At 38.7% G+C, this 17802-nt stretch overlaps 1 pseudogene; it reads left to right on the top strand.

Moving 5' to 3' along the window:
* Positions 1-15512: 15512 nt before the first annotated feature.
* On the top strand, positions 15513-16215 carry LOC117525118 (annotated as a pseudogene).
* Positions 16216-17802: the final 1587 nt, after the last annotated feature.

Raw genomic sequence — 17802 nt, 5'->3', positions numbered from 1 at the left:
TGAAGAACTTTAGAAGCACAAAGGTTGACATTAAACCAGAAGAAGAAGAAAAGACGATGTTAGTGCGACAAGGTCGAACAGTTGAGAAGGTTGTTGAAACAGCGGCTAACTGAGATATCTGAGTTGTTCGAAACAAAACACATCGCAGATCAGCAAGAAGAAACGAGTGGATTTAAAGAAGAGAAGAAACTAGTCAACGTACTGGATGCTGTTTTCAAGCTTGAAGTTTGCTGAACCAGAGCAGGTTTGTCTCCTGAACGTTATTTCAGACCAACTCCACCACATCCAAATGATAGCTGTTAGTTTGTGTTGGAGTTCTGATTATAGACTGAACACTAAATAGCAGAAATAAATAAGACAAACTGTGATTCATGATGATAAATGGACAGTTCAGCTTGGTGATGGGCTGATGAAGCCGATCAATCAATACTATCGATTACAGTTTTCCTCATTTTATACACAAAAAATGGAACTATGCTCAAAATTCAAAAATCTGAAGCTCGTGAATCAACAGCGTGACTCCAAACTGCTGAACTCTTTGGTTTCACACAAACATTCTAAATAGCAAGACGATCCAAACCTCTGAACATAAAAAGTATCCTTTAGAAAACTTTGACTTTGTTGTAGAAACAGTGGCCTTCAAAATGCATCACCCTGATAACTGATTAGAATCAGAAGACTTAATTTAGCCCGACTGAAACTGCTGATGTTCCAACTGCAGTTCTGCTGAGATGCAAGTTGACATGGAGAGCAGGATGCTGGATAAGAAAAATTACCATCATGAGCTCTTTCAGCTTCTCTGCTTTGCTCAGGGTCGCCACAGCCAGTTGTAACCAGATAAATGTGAAGAATGTGTGTGATATTAGAGAAAGGAATGAATCTGTACCTTCACAGAAAGTTTACCTTTGAAGCTTCATTCAGAGTCACGGCTTCCTGTTTTTGTAATGCTAAAGGTGTGCAAAACGCTAAAGATCTATATGTTTCAGGGAGCCAAATTGTCATCATCTGTGACAACTTGAGGACTCCTGTCACAGACAATCTGCCACTATTCACTGTCCAGGCCAGGGGCAGAGCCACAGGGAAAGAGGATGAGACCCCCATAAAGTAAAGATCCATTTTAAAGACAATTTTTGTATAAGCTACTATTGTTATTTCTGCTGCTACTGACAATAATAATCCTACTTATAATTTGTGTTGTTTGTCACCTCTGTGTTGTTCAGCCTAAAGTTTTCCTGAAATGGAGCCCATTACTGCCAAACTCTGCAGAGGAATGGTTCATTATCATGGCCTTCCAGACTGGTCTGAGTTGAAATTTTGTTTGTGTCCTGTTTGCCAGCATGATTGTTGTGGTCTCACAAACTGTGAGTTCAGTATTTTGCCAACATCATGTCTAAATCCATTACGAATCACTGCTTTAAGGTGCTCACTTTGGTCACATTGTCAGCCACAGTTGACAGATACACTTAACACTTATACATTAATAACAAAAATACTTTTTGTGTTTATTGGCAGATTGCAAACCACCTTTAGAAGAAGAAGTAGGACCTTTATTGTCATTTTATGTGCATACAACAAAATTTGTCCTGTGCATTTTACCACTAAGCCACCATGCCACCGGAGGTGCACACCACTACTTACTCTATCAGAGTGTGTGGAATCATGGCATTAATTATTCTAACTCTGTACAATACAGAATGTGCAACAATAAAATGTGCAATAAATGTCTTAACACTTAGGAAACAGCACAAGTTTGATCATTTTACCACACTCATACGGCAATTTACATGACTGGACAGGAGCAGTCTGTGAGTGCTGTCGTTTATTTGTAGCCTAAAACCACAGTGTTGAGATGTTGATTTCAATTGTCAGTTTTCATTATTTGCTTATTAAATGAAAACTGACAATTTTGAAACTACTCTTCACCCGCATGAAGTACCTCTGCCAGTACTAATTAGAATAATCATAATTATATTTCTAAGAAATAAAATGTTGAATCAGTTTTACAGTTCTGCACTAAGTGTAATTGATGAGCCAGTTTGTGGAAAAAGGCAAAGGTGGAAATGTGCAAATATAAAACAGTGATACAACGTAAGCAGTATACTAAAGTACTAAATGGCTGTGTTACACACCAACACTACACTCTACATTCTGTGTATACATTTACATAAAATTTATACAAGCAGTATTATGCACATAAATGTATCAGTATTGTGATTTGGATCAAGTGTCACACATCCAATTATAAGTATAGTATTAAGTTTTGAAAAAAATATTTAGAGCCCTAGAAGAGAGCAGGACTTGAAATTAACTTTCCTCACTGTCCCAAATTCTACTTTCTGTTGTTCCAGACTTAACTACCAAGTTGGCCCAAATTTAAGTTTACATAATAAATATTGTTTAATAACCTTGTTTGTCACATGCAGCACTTCACTGACTCACTGTGGTCCACCATGATAGATCAGGAAGGACACACCCCCTGCGATATTGTTGCATTAAATTGAAAAATGTCCCTTTTTGGTTTCACATCTTTTGGTCCACGGGTGCTACTGATCTCACAAGTGTTTCCTCTGTGTAAGCTACAAAATTATTACTACCATTTATTCAGATCAAGCACACATTAGAGCTGGGCTCTGGTCTCTGTAACTTGTGGAAAGAAGCCCCACCAGACCATAAATATTTTGTTAATAATGCTGACGAAAAATACAGATAAATATCCATTCATTTGAGTGTCCGTATCATAATGGCGGTCACCTGACTTTTATTTTGATGACTCTGCAGCCGAGTTGTATGTGTCCCGTGAGCTCCTTGGCAGCACACATGTAATTCTGTATGCTATAATAATGGTGGAAGCTTTGAAAGAGCTGAAAAATTTTCAAGGTTGGTTTCAAAAAGAGAGATGGAAAGAATTAATAAAGTAAATATTGCAAATACCAGTAATAATTAATAATAGTAATAGTAATAATTTAGCTGAGAAGCAATACGAGGGGTTATCGCCCCTCAGGAGTGTTTATACAATGTTGCCAGATGTGGTGTTGCCAAATTTGGAGGTTGCTATGTGTGACTGTGTCGCCAGAGTCTGTGGTATTGAATTTTATTTTGTAGGTTAAAATAGCTTTGGGATCTTTTGTGATAAGTTGGGTGTTTTTTTTGTTTGTTTTTTTTTAAGTGCATTTTAACACAAATTTAAAACAAATCTCAGGAGTGCATCTTGTAGGCTCATTTGGGCTGTGCCATATCATGCAGTCAACAATAACACCAGTATAAATTTTTATGTGGTTAAAAAAAAGGTGTCATTTCGATATATAAATAGCTGGGTTTCTATTTTAGAATAAGGGAGTAGCAAGATGGCGGAGGTGTGCTTGGCAAGACGCCTGCACATATTTCCGATTGTTTTGTTGTGTTTTTATTTGGTTGACAAAGTTTCTCCTCTCACAGGGAGCAACATTCAAAATAACATTTTTGTTATCTTGTGAGAACAAGTGCTGCCCCTGAGTGGAATGTAGCCTGTAAGGATTTTAAAATCCGATCACTGTCCAGTCTGATTGGTTTTAAAGTGTGAAAGGTCCAGTCAGGCTTCACTGTGTACACGTCAGTTTAGCTGGTAAGAAGTGTAACACCCACCCAAGGTGGATTTTAAGCCATCACAAACCCACTGACAGCCTGTAATATTGTTGGTCTGGGGGCACAGACCCCCACCAAGATTTAAAGAGGAGCTGTCAGCTGTTTACAGCCTTCAGAGGAATCTGGTGGCTGTAAACAGCTGACGTCCTTAACAGCAATATTCTACTTTGCACTATCAGCAGTGACTTTACTTTTGGACTTATTAACATCAGATCATTGTCAACCAAATTACCTGTAATTGTAGTAACCTGTAATTCCAGTAGTCATTGTTGTGATGGACGGCTAAGTGGTCCTATATTAGTTCCACCAGCAAAATTGGAGGAGATTATGTTTTTGCCCCTGTTTGTTTGTCTGTTGTGAACAACCTGGAGCTCACAATTTTTCATATATCATTATGAAATTTTTACTGAAGATTCATATCCTCATAGGCAAGAATTGATTCAGTTTTCAAGGTCAAAGTCAGGAAGAATCTTGGAAAATCTTGGAAAAAATCCTTAACATTGAATGAATTTTCAAAAATTCATAACTGTCAGACAAGATAAAATTTCTTTTATATTTGAGAGCGTTATGTAGAATGGTATTGTTTATCGACTGGAAAGGTTGATCCGGTGTTGCTGGTGGTGGTGTGGTGTTGTAGTCTGAGTCTGACATGCGTTGTGGTGCTCTGAACGGTTCCCCTGTCTTTTATTATGAAATAATGCTGAAATCATGTGGAAATGATGTTGTAAAAAAGCCTCAGATATCTCTCACTGAGAAGATGACTGGAGTGCAGTTTGAAGCAGAAACTAGGTGATAATCAGTGACTCGCTGCTGACACTTCGAATCGATGCTGCTGAGCTCCGAAATGATGCATACGCAGTGAAGGCAGGACGGACCAATTTTAATGGGGGCCATTCGGTCAGTGACAGTGGATTGGATCCGTATGACAGATTTTGTGGCCATTTAAAGTGAGGTGCATAATTATACACACTGACACTCACTATCACCTGACAAAAGTTTGATCCGGATCTGATCCAGATTGTGGATTTCTGGTCCACATTGTGGATTTTGTGCACATTTGAATTAATATTTAAAAGCCCATTTGGTGTGCATATCTCATATATCTCAGTCAAAAGTGCCTCAGTCATTCTCATTTTTCTGTCATGGATTTACCTACACCACCAAAATTGGATGGAGCTTCCAATTTTACGCCTGTTTGTCTTCCAGTTATCATTTGGAAACCAAGTGCCAAAAAGCATTGACAAATTGTGCACAGCAGAGATAGCCAACATTCTGTGAAAATTATCTGAAAAATAATTCAGAAACCAAAAAAGTTGAAAAAAAAAAAAAACCCCACTGACAACACGACAAAAAAAACTGATTCAAGTGCATGAACTAAATTCATCCTGACATTTGATCACATCTAATTTAGCTTATGAAAAGCCACTTCTAACAGGACTTTGACCTTGAACCTTTTTTTCCCAAAGTAAAATTTTGTGGAATTGGAAATTAGGGTTTGTGGAGGTTTTTGCTCTATGAGCGCAGTGTTTTAGTTGTTTTTTAATACACATTTTTCCATAAGTCGTATTTTCAGTTTGCTACTTCACACCATGCAATTTTGTATGTACATTCCCTTGCACAAAATGATACAAGCCCAAATATGTCTGAAAGTGAGACAAGTGTGTCAGCCTCTGATTGTTCACTATTTTTTCTGTATCATTATAAATATCACGATATAATTTTGAGGCTATATCACCCACCGCTTCATGACATCATCAATGGCTTCGTAGTCACTCATTGTGAGCAGCAGATGTTATCGGTTGCTGCATTTTATTGCTGTAGCATAACATATGTTTAATTTACAAAATGCTTTGAGAGTATTTGCTACAACATGGCAAAATTTAATCTAACATTGAATTTGACATGATTTCTTCAAGCTTCGGTCAAATTATGTATCATACCAAAGATCAAAAGTGATCAATACGAGGAGAAAACTGTGATTATAATTTTTGCCATATCGTCCAGTCCTAACCGAGCCTTTGAGTTCATTTTCAACAAACTTAGAAAATTCAATGCACTCAACAAAGCTGCAGGTTTGACCATTGATGTAACTGTGCCTGAGGCATCAGTCACTAAAAATATAAAATATATCTAAGTGATAACTAAACACAAAGGTTTGTGTTCAAATTAATGTTATAAAATTGTTGGCATAACATTTCGAAAATGTCCCACAGTAAATGAAATTGTCCAATTTTCCTTGCCACAAAATGGGGACAATGATATAATTGGCTTCTTCTTCTTCTTCCTTCTCTCTATCTCTCACTTTCACACAGAAACACACACAACACTCAGTCACTAGCTAGCATCAAGCATTTGGAAAACATCAGGAAAATGTGCACAGTAGGTGATCTCTAGGATCAGGGTTGGTGACAGCTGCTTCAGGACGTCTGTCCCAGCACAGGGACATTTCGGTGTTGTCACACACTTGTAATTCATCACCAGATGATTAAATCCTCCTGTTTTTAGTCTTTCCTTCACTTGGTTATTGACTCTCTTTCTTTTGTGTTTTTTAAGGCTTTCTGCAAACATGTCTGGAGTCCAGCAGCTGAGGGACATGTTGAAACTACAACCAACACCTGCTGATGAAGGAATGATCACAGACCAGGAAGAAGAAACGTGTCATTTAAAAGAAGAGAACATAAGAGGTTTGTTCACTCAGCTTTGATGGTGTTACTGATACTAGTTATAACTGTAGTTGAAACAGTTGAATATTTTCCTAGTTGAGTATTCCTCCAGTGATTTTGTGAATACTTACACAACCGGCTGAGGAGGATTTCTTATATATGGTGTAAATCTCTGGATAATTCTTAGTGAAGGAAAGTGATGTCACCACCCTCAGTATTTCAACCCCCTTTGTCCAAAATCAGCAGGGATTTTGAATTTAGAAATAAACAAAGGTAACTGACAGGATGATGGTGGCAGTGAATTGTGTATTCTGGCACGTAACGTTTCAGTTATTTTGATCCAAACATTGGCACTAAAAGGTCAACATGGGTTAGAATAGAATAGAAAAAACTTTATTGTCCCCAAAGGGAAATTTGTCCTGGGCACAGTGCTACATATTGCTGAAAACAGTACAAAAAAATAAAAATAAAACAATAAACAGATACAAACAACATACATTCAGCCACAGAGTTGGTAAAGTGCAGGTTAAGTACTGTGCAGACAATCTCAAATCTGACAACTTAAATCTGTTAGTCCTACACTGTGGCACCTCAGTGTCCGTCCTGAAGGCAGCAGGACATATTCACTGTGAATAGGATGCTCTGGGTCCTTTGAAAGGTAGGAAGGGTTACATGGGTAAGAGCAGCTCTGGTTATGAGCAGACCAAGAATAATTATCTTTGCTCCCAGAATTTATTGGTCACTGCAATATTAATTCAAATCAACATGACTCCAATGAATAAAATTCATTATGTTCTGCAGCTTCCATCAACAACTCAAACTATGAAACTTTTCTTGGTAACTTGGTGACATTAATATCCAAATTTGTTACCAGGTGTAACATGTCGACCCAAAGAGTGTAAATGTGGAGGTATCCAGATTTTGTGATAGCAGTCCACTTGGCCTGTTAACATGAGTGATGCTAGCAACCTTCTTCAGGTCAGGCCAGGAAGCATGACCAGTTTAGAACTGATCCACATACGGTGCATCCGGAAAGTATTCACAGCACTTCATTTTTTCCACATTTAGTTGTGTTGCAGCCTTATTCCAAAATGGAGGAAATTTATTTTTTCCTTCAAAATTCTACTCACAGCCACCCCATAATGACATGAAAAAAGTTTTTTAAAATTTTTGCAAATTGATTAAAAAGCAAAAACTAAGAAATCACATGTACATAAGTATTCATAACCTTTGCTCAGTACTCTGTTGATGCACTTTTGGCAGCAACTGGCAGCACAGTCTCTTTTGAGGGTGGGCATGGAAACATGGAACTTTCTCTGTGTTTTTGGACAAATTACATGGCAAACAAAGTGAAAATGCAAAGAAAAGTGACAATGTCACTGTGTTGCGGTTTGTTTGGGAACAGGAAAAAACGGCACTTTTCACAACTGCTTTGATGATTGCAACCAAAAAAACAAAACAGTACAACATTTTTCCTAGGAGTGTAATGATTCATACTACATCGGCGTATTGATTTTATTCCTATGATCCAACTACATTGCTCTGTGCTCAGCAAGTTGGCCTTCCGGACGACATATATTAGTTTAAAATCGTTGTAAATGGTAATTCATCGATTGTATCGATACTAGGATTTAAACATGGCAGATTTTATATGGATGTGTTTTGTTAGCACTTTTAATGATAAAGGCAGTAAACATTACTCGATTCAGTCTGCCTGTCTGTGGTGTCATCGCCATGTGCCAGCAGACAACAAAACAGTGCATGGTGAATACAGAGGAGAAACCAGCGAGTGAGAAATTATTAAGCCGCTATTGCGGTCCAGCGTGTGGAAACACTTTGGCTTTTGCAAAGACGGGGAAGTTCTAAATAAGTTGCTCGCTGTTTGTCAAGTACCACAGCAACACAGCAAATCTCTCCAACCACCTGCCTTGGGATTTCACACAACGCTGAACAGATGGCTGGACATCATGCTCAAATTGATCCAGAGTGGAAAATGAAGACCTTTGTTCTGCAAACCAGAGATTTAAATGAAGCCCATACTGGTAAAAAATATTTGCATGTTACTGTGTGAAACCTGCATGGGGTGGAAAATCTCTGACAAGAATCCTACCACAGATAATGCCAGGAGCATGATTGTGGCCGGTGCAGAAGCCCAGTTCAGTCCACAGATGAGCCACTTCCAACAACTGTCCAGGTATTTATTTCACAATCACACTGGTTGAATTTTTGGCTAAAGAGTTACCAAATCGATTTCAGTTCACTGAATCGGATGAGACCGTTCTAAATGAACCAACATCGTCCTTGAATTGTATCAGCAACCACAGATCATGATACAAATCAAATTGTTGTTAAAACGAATCATTACACCTCTTATTTTTCCATGTGAAGTGATGCCGTGTTTGGGTGCGCAATGATAGGCTGTCCCCAGAAGTAGTCAAATCCAGCAGTATCATGGAGGGGTTCAAACAAGACTGCGCTGCCCCTTGAATATGATACAACAAGCTTGATGCACCCTATCTTTGGGCAGTTTTGCCCATTCCTCTTTGCAGCACCTCTCAAACTCCATCAGGTTGGATGGGGAGCATTGTTGCACAGCCATTTTCAGATCTCTCCAGAGATGTTCAGTTGGAGTCAGGTCTGGGCTCTGGCTGGGCCACACAAGGACATTCACAGAGTTGTCCTGACGCCACTCCTGTGATACGAGGTCTGTCAATAAAGTAACGGTCCTTTTAATTTTTTCAAAAACTATATGGATTTCATTCATATGTTTTTACGTCAGACATGCTTGAACCTCGTGCGCATGCGTGAGTTTTTCCATGCCTGTCGGTGACGTCATTCGCCTGTGAGCACGCCTTGGGAAGGAGTGGTCCCGCCCCCTCGTCGGATTTTCATTGTCTGGAAATGGCGGAATGAAAAGGACTTTTTCCATCAGAATTTTTCAGAAGCTGTTAGAGAATGCACCTGGAAACCATTCGAAAAATTTATCTGCTTTCGGTGAAAATTTTACAGGCTTCACAGAGAATAAGGACTGTTACTACAGCTTTAAGGAGGCTCGGCACACCGCGCTCCGAGCTGCAACGACGCAGCACAAGCCACCGGACCACTTCTAAACGGATGGCTCTGTGGATACGAGACCATCATGTGCTCTTTCTGTGGTTATCACAAGAGCTGGACATCAGCCATTTTCCGGCAGATTTCAACTTTTCACAAGAGATTTTGTCATGGAAAGCCGCGCGGAGGCTTCACGCGTAAAGACCGATTCGCTTTGGAAGCGAGACAAAGGAACACCTCCGTTTCGGAGTGCCAGAGGACAAGTTTGGACATGCCTATCTCGGCTTTCAGTGCTTACCAGTCCAGTAAGTATCAGAGAAATTGTAGAGAGCTGGACATGTCCAAACTTGTCCTCTGACACGCCGAAACGGACCGTTACTTTATTGACAGACCTCGTATCTTGGCTGTATGCTTCGGGTCATTGTGCTGCTGAAAGATGACCCGTCGCCCCAGTCTGAGGTCAAGAGCGCTCTGGAGCAGGTTTTCATCCAGGATGTCTCTGTACATTGCTGCATTCATCTTTCCCTCAATCCTGACTAGTCTCCCAGTTTCTGCTGCTGAAAAAATCCCCACAGCATGATGCTGCCACCACCACGCTTCACTGTAGGGATGGTGCCTGGTTTCCTCCAAACATGACGCCTGGCATTAACACCAAAGAGTTCAATCTTTGTCTCATCAGACCAGAGAATTTTGTTTCTCATGGTCTGAGTGTCCTTCAGGTGCCACCTGGACACTCTACCATACAGACCTGCAGGTAAATGCGCAGACATTTTTGAGAGCTGGTGCTCAAACCCAAAAAAAGGGCACACATTGCCAAAATTATTCATAAAATAAAAAAAAAAACACAGGATATTTACCTTTATATATTTATTTTTGTTAACACAATCGTACACATCTCATCACATAACTCAAATGATCAAATTGCCTAAATAAGTGGAAAAACAGGCAAAAACAAGGCCATATTGTGCATACTTTTTAATGAACAAACCATACATTAAATAATCATCAAAATTTATTCTAACTTAAAACTATAAAAAAAACTCTTCTCTGAATAAGTTAAATACATTAAAATACTAAGGAGGTGAGGCGCTCTACTGAGGTGAAGAGAGCAGGATTGTTGAAGTAGCATGTACATTGAGTATAGATGCTTCACAGGAGCATCCTCCTTGGTGCCATCTCTTGGAAGATTTTATGACTTCACTGTGGTTTATTTGTATGTCTTGCTCAATGGCAGGCAGGATTAGGTTAGAGAGACTCCTGAGTCTGTTCTGTTGTCACTGGCAGTGTTGCGTAGATTTTTTACCATCGTCTTAAATGTTGGAAAGATGAGCTGGCCAGTGTTTTCCTCTACAATGACAAAGATTTTTCAGGGGTTCTTCAATGGAAAGCTGGAATGGAACACCTTTAGCTCTGTCTTCAGCTGTTCCTCATTTTCCTCATAGAAATTGCATAGACCATGGACAGGTTACTCTGCCCCTGGATTTGGGGCGCTTGTCCAGTTGGCACACACTGTTAGAGAGTTGAAGGACCGTATGATTGTGGCAGTTGGATTTCCAGTGAAGCTCCCCTGGAATCTCCTGTTGAGTTCTGCAGTCAAGGTATCAATAAATGTAAAGTACATGTTGTGAAAGTGTAGTGACACGGACCCACAACAGGGGGCGCAAATGAAGGGACAATGAATGAGCCGAAAATAGAACACTTTACTGTTGTGAATGTGCACAACGAAATACAGACGGTTACAGAATTTGACCTATTTGTACAGGCTTGCTTTTAAGTAGTTTTATGTTATTGCTGCTTTTATTTCTGTATTTTTATTTCTGTGTTCTTAAATTCCTGTAAAGCACTTTGTGATTTTATCTTGAAAGGTGCTATACCAATAAAATTTACTTACTTACTTTTGTTTTATAAATTTGAAAAAATCTAAAAAAAAAAAAAAAAAACTTTTTCACATCGTCATTATGGGGTATTGTGTGTAGAATTTTGAGAGAAAAAAAAATTCTTCCATATGATTCTTCCGTGGAATAAGGCTATAACATAACAAAATGTGGAAAAAGGGAAGTGCTGTGAATACTTTCTGGGTGCACTATAACTATAGTTACATACACCCCATCAAGGTGGGCTGTAGCACAGATAAGCTAATGTCTGTGTTTTTATCCTGCAAATAAGATTTCATAGCACTAAACTGTACTTTCATCGAATGTTTGAATGAACATGGTCCTTTTCATAAATTGTAGCATAAATTTGTAAGATACCTGTTATCTCAAATTATCACATTTTATTTTCTGCTTTTGATGCATAGAAGTAAAAAAAGAGAAAGTGACTGAACTAGTATGGTGAGTGTAACTCTCTACTTGGTGCAAGTAACTGACAAACCTATGCGAGATGAGCTGATATCCACAGACACTGTGGCTAATCCACTGGTCGTGTCGGCCCAGTGATTTACAAAACAAACAAAACAAAAAAAAATTCCAATTAAGTGCTCATTTTTTCTTGAAAGCCTGCCATGTATGTAAATTGTGCCATCATATGAGCTATACCAGTTTCCCTTGCTTACCCCATTTTTTTTCCTCTCAATACAACTACTGAAACAACTAGCTAAGGTAACAAAGTTGAAATTTATTCCTGAATTCATTAACATATTTATTTCAACATGTTTTTTATGGAAAAAAGGCAAATAATAACAACAGCTGACTTAAGTCATTGAACTTTCTTGCTCATTTGCAAGGATGTTAGCCAGCTAGCTTGTTTCTCACCAAGTACAGCCAGATCTTTCCTCCCTCATCTTTGTCTCTCCTGATTGCTTCCCTGTCTCTGCTGCAAATGAATAATTGAATAATGTTTTATTCTGTACAACAACTTCTGTTTTATTTCAAAAACTGTCATTTATGTCGTTGTGATGTCATACATCTCCATATTCAGTCTGTCGATGTCAAGCAGGAACTGCTGACCCCAGCGACCATAAAATGATCCAAACTGAGGTGTTTCACACTGTGAAGTTTAAGAGCATTTGCTCCTGCTTCTCTGACTTTATAACAGATCACTGTGGATAATCTGCATCATCTGCTAAAAGCAGAGATGCATTTCTTAGATCATCAGATTGGGCACCCTGTGATCCTTGAGTGCACCTCTTAAATCCTGTCCATGAAAATCATGAACAGGATTGGTCAAGAGTTCCAACCCTGGCAGAGTGCAGCACCCACCAGGAATAGGTCTGTTATGATGCCAAGAATACAGATCCAGCTCCTACTTTGGTCAAATAGAGACCAAAATGGGCTGTGCAGTACTGCTGGTACTCCATATTGCTCGAGCGCCCACAACAGGATACCTGGGGAGACCCAGTTGTACGCCTTTTCCAAGTCTAAAAAGCACATGTGGATTTGCTGGGTGTACTCCCATGCTCCATCTCATACCTGTGCTTGCGTAAAGAGCTGGTCCACAGTTCCATGCCCAGAATGGAACCTGCATTGCTCCTCCATGAATCTGAGGTTTAACTTTTGCTTTAACCCTCCTCTGGGATAGGCGTGCATGTCTTCAACCCAATCCAAGTCAGGTATGGGACACAGTGTATATACCCAGTGACATCAGGATTTAAATTTATCATGAAAAGTTCTCTGTCTGACAGGAACATGGCAGTGTGAAACCAAGCGTATACAAACATGAACCTTGGTTGTTCATAAAGATTGTTAAACCCAAGGGTCACCAATGATTTGTAGTCATACGTCTTCTCCCTCAATGCTTTTCACGCCCTTAAACAGAAAATGGTTATGTTTTGTAAAATTCTGAATTTAATGAGTAATTATATCCTGAAGAGTAAATCAGGGAAAAAAGCACAGGCTGTAGTGGTATGACATTTTTGTCTCTTAGGAAAAGTTTGAAAGGTACCATTGGCAGGAGATGAGCTCTCAAAAAAGGTCAGAATGGCATAAAACATTGGCATTGTGGGCACTTCCAGGCCTTTTGCAACTGATGCTCCAAAATCTAAAAGCAAACAACTTGTTTTGGTTGAGTAAAGTAAGTAAAAAATGTAAAAAGACCTCACAAAGGTTTGTTTCATTTATTCATGAAACTGCTTTATTGTCATATTTTGAAATAGTTCATTGTTTAAAATAAATCTTGTGAGGTTTCATAGTGGGCTCTACCTAAAAGTCAGAAAAAAATTAGTAGAAATCATAAAACTGGTAGATGTGATGTTATTGTGGGGACCGCATGAAAACGATAGACGTTCAGGAAAAAACCTACGTGCATGTGGCTGTGTGTCCCTTCAGTTAGTCCCATTATTTGAGGGATATGATGTTTCCTCAAAGCTCCGTGTGATCTCCAAGGCTTCATTTTCATTTGGCACAAGAATCAGCTGTTTAATCAAACTGTCCTTTCATTACAGCTTTACAAAACATGTACATGTAACCGTGCTCTGTGCCACATTGCGTAAAAAAAAAACACATTCTGCCGCGCTCATGTCTTTCTGAACAAGTCCTGAAGAAGAAGCATGTTCCTCTGATGCTGCAGTTTCAAAAGAAACGCGCAAAGAATAACTATAACTCGATAACTCCAGATAACATGTCCATTATTTATACGAGCGTTCTTCCGGGTACAACTCGATATGACATCATTTGCGCATGTCACAAATGGCAGACGTCACAACACAAAGCATTATGGGATTGCTCTACTGACTGAATCAGATGGTAATCACAGTGCATGTAAACCCGCACAGCAAGCGGATCACATTATGGCACGTTCACGTAAACAGGACAATCTGATCCACCAAGCGGATAGAATTCAATCAGATCAACATTAAAGTGCCCATATAAACGTGGCTACTGTAAAGCGCTTTGAGCTTGTGTATCAGATGGGAAATGTCCTGTAGAAATTCAGTCCATTTAATATTGTGTTTGAGAAACAGCAACATTAATAAAGATTAATTAAATTAGTTGGCTTATATTTTGAATGAGTTATAATGTCATTATAGATGTGTTCATGCCATATTTCAAGGATTTGGCTATAACATTGGAGTCCAATTCGTTTGTGTGAAATATAAAACAAATTCTCCTGATGTACATTTCCACTAACTTGGTGTCGTCAGGTCAAACTCACCACTCTGGTATGTTATTTTAATGAGGGTTGTTCTGACATTTAGTGATAAATGAATTTCTTCTTTGCAGACATGAAGCAGACGTTGGTGATTAAAGAAGACGTTCTCTCTGAACACGAAGAATGGAATCTGAGTGTTAACCAGGAGAACATTAAGAAGAAGAGAAGCTGTGGATAAGTTGGCAGAGGAACAACGTCAGCAGCTGGAGGAGGCAGATCTCATCCAGTTTGGTTTCACTGCCATCCCTGTGAAGACTGAAGATGATGATGAAAAATCAGAGTCATCAAAACTTTATCAAAGCCAAAGTGATGAGAGCACAGAGGCTGAGCCTGCAGCCAGCAGCTCATCTGTACACAGAACACTGACTGCAAAAGCTGAAGGAGAGGACGATGGACAACCTCAACCAGCCACCAACTCAGGTCCAAACAGTCATTTACAACCAGATACCATTAGTAGGAGTTCAGATAGTTCAGAGACAGAGACTGATGACAGTTATAACTGGAAACAGACCAGAGAACGTGAGTCAGGTTTTCACTATCAAAAAAATAACAATATTGTTAGTTCAAGCAAGTGCACCATTGCTGAGAATCACTGTAGTTGCTCTAAATATGGAAAAGCATGTAGTTACATGATCAACTCAGAGAAACACAAGGAGAGGCAAGCAAGTGTAAAACCATTTCGCTGTCCTAAACGGGGTAAAATACAAAAACAAAAGGGCACTTTGAACACACAAATGAGAATACAGAGGGGGAAGAAATCATTTGGCTGTTTGGAGTGTGGTCAGAGATTTGGGCGAAAGAGCAGCCTGGATACACACATGTTAATTCATACAGGACGAAAGCCATTTGGCTGTTCTGAATGTGGTAAAAGATTTGGACAAAAGAGCAATCTAAATACACATATGAAAATTCATACAGGACAAAAACCATTTGGGTGTTCTGAGTGTGGCAAAAGATTTGGACAAAAGAGCAGTCTGAATACACACTTGATAAATCATACAGGACAAAAACCATTTGGCTGTTCTGTATGTGGTAAAAGATTTGGACAAAAGAGCAGTATGAATACACACTTAATAATTCATACAGGACAAAAACAATTTTGCTGTTTTGAATGTGGTCAAAGATTTGGACTAAAGAGCCATCTGAACAGACATATGATAATTCATACAGGACAAAAACCATTTGGTTGTTCAGAGTGTGATAAAGTATTTGGACTAAAGAGTGATCTGACAAAACACATGATAATTCATACAGGACAAAAACCATTTGCTTGTTCTGAGTGTAATCAAAGATTTAGACAAAAGCCATCTGAAGACTCACATGATAATTCATACAGGACAAAAATCATTTGGCTGTTCTGACTGTGGTCAAAGATTTGGACAAAAGAGCAATCTGACAAAACACATGAGAAGTCATACAGGACAAAAACCATTTGGATGTTCTGAGTGTGGTCAAAGATTTGGACAAAAGAGCAATCTGACAAAACATATGAGAAGTCATACAGGACAAAAACCATTTGGATGTTCTGAGTGTGGCAAAAGATTTGGACTAAAGAGCATTCTCAACACATATGATAATTCATACAGGACAAAAGCCATTTTGGTGTTGTAAGTGTGGTCAAAGATTTAGACAAAAGAGCCATCTGAATAGACACATGATAGTTCATACAGGGGAAAAAATGGCTGCTCTCATTGTGGAAAAACATTTAGAACAAAAGGCAGTGTGAAGGTGATGTGTTTAGATGTTCATGGTCATTATCCTGCCAACAAGGCATTGCAGTAGTTGAGGTGTGACATGGCGAGTCTGCATCAGGAGTCCTGTTGTATTCTGAGATACTCTCTGATTCACCAAGTGTAAATTTAGATGCTTGGGGAAAATACGGACTTTTTGTGTGTGTTTGTTCCTGAAAGATTTGTTTTTGTTTGGTTCCTATAAGCACTGTTTATAATTCTTCCTCACAGAATTTTAAAATGTTAAATTGTGGCGAAAATAGTGAAATTAGCCGAAACAAGTTTTCTTCTTCCCTTTCCAACAGATTTAATTTAATGATTGTTTCATTTTCTTCATCTAAGCACTGTTTAATGAAATTATAAATTTTAAGACAATAGGAACTTTATGGTGAAAATCACCCATAGTGTTTCTTCTTTGATTTTTTTTTTAATTTTATTATTTTTTTTTTGGCTTTTGATTCAATTATTTTTTGATTCATTTAAGTACTTTGCACTTCTTTCTCACAAAACATATTGTTAATTGATCATAGATGGTTGGGAAAACAATAAAATTTGCCAAAAATGCTTCTTTTCCTCGAGTTTTTGAAATTTGAATTCTGTTTGATTCATTAAAGGACTTTTCTTCCTTGCAGAATTTTAAAGTTCTGACTTTGGAGAAAATGTCTACCTTTAGTGTGATTTTGTGTCATGATGACTCTTTGAAGTGACAACTGTTAATTTTGATATATTTGCAGTAAAGAGCAGCTCCTCTTCATGAAAAGGGGCTGCTGCTGCACGTGCACAGATGTGAACACACCCTGACTGGCTAGAGAGAGACGGTTATGCATGGAATCAGGCACCAATACAACAACATGGGAATCAAACACCACCCCCACAAAAAAGAAACCAGGCATTGCCTCACCAAAAAACAAGCCATACACCAATTTGCCCAGAAAACAATATACAGACTCATTTGGACCTAGAGCAACTAGAGTTGGAAGAAGAATTGGCAAATAAAATTGAGGAAACGAGGAGAATTGAAATGGATGAGCGCCCTAAATTGATAAAATTAAAGGAGAATAAAAAGTTCAAAAGTATGCTGCAGAAAGTCAACCTAGGATTGATTAAACCACATTATCAGAAATAAATTGTGTAAATTATGGAGCCAGAAACCAATGCATGGATAGAATATATCTCCCCCATCAAGAAGGCGGCTTATGGTCTTATGGAGATCAATCAGGCTTATAGAGCATCTATAATAAGTATTGGGCAGTACTTAAGGAGTTCTCAAGAAGAAGTTATGAAAAAGGTTATGCAACATCATATTAAGACTATGCCACAACAGACCTCTATTATTAAATTTGCAGAAAACTTTGGAGATCTCTTGCAAGAGAGAGAAAGCAATGATCTGACACCTGCAACAACCTAGCAAGACAGGCCAGGGAAAAATACAGCAAAAGAGAACAAAAACATCGAACAGATGAAAACAGCACAAAAGGGCTGGCCGATTCCAAGAAGAACTCGAAAAGGAATACATAGACAAAGAAGGTTCTATGAGGTGGCTTACAAATGGAGAACTTGGTTTTGATGGAGAAAGAATTATAGTTGGAGCGCAAGATCAGGGACTACTAACAAATGGCTTCAAAAAAATGGCAGGAATATCACAGAAT

The sequence above is a fragment of the Thalassophryne amazonica genome, chromosome 14 (genome assembly GCF_902500255.1).
Source record: "Thalassophryne amazonica chromosome 14, fThaAma1.1, whole genome shotgun sequence".
Lineage (NCBI taxonomy): Eukaryota > Metazoa > Chordata > Actinopteri > Batrachoidiformes > Batrachoididae > Thalassophryne > Thalassophryne amazonica.
This window is presented reverse-complemented; position numbering and strand designations above follow the sequence as displayed.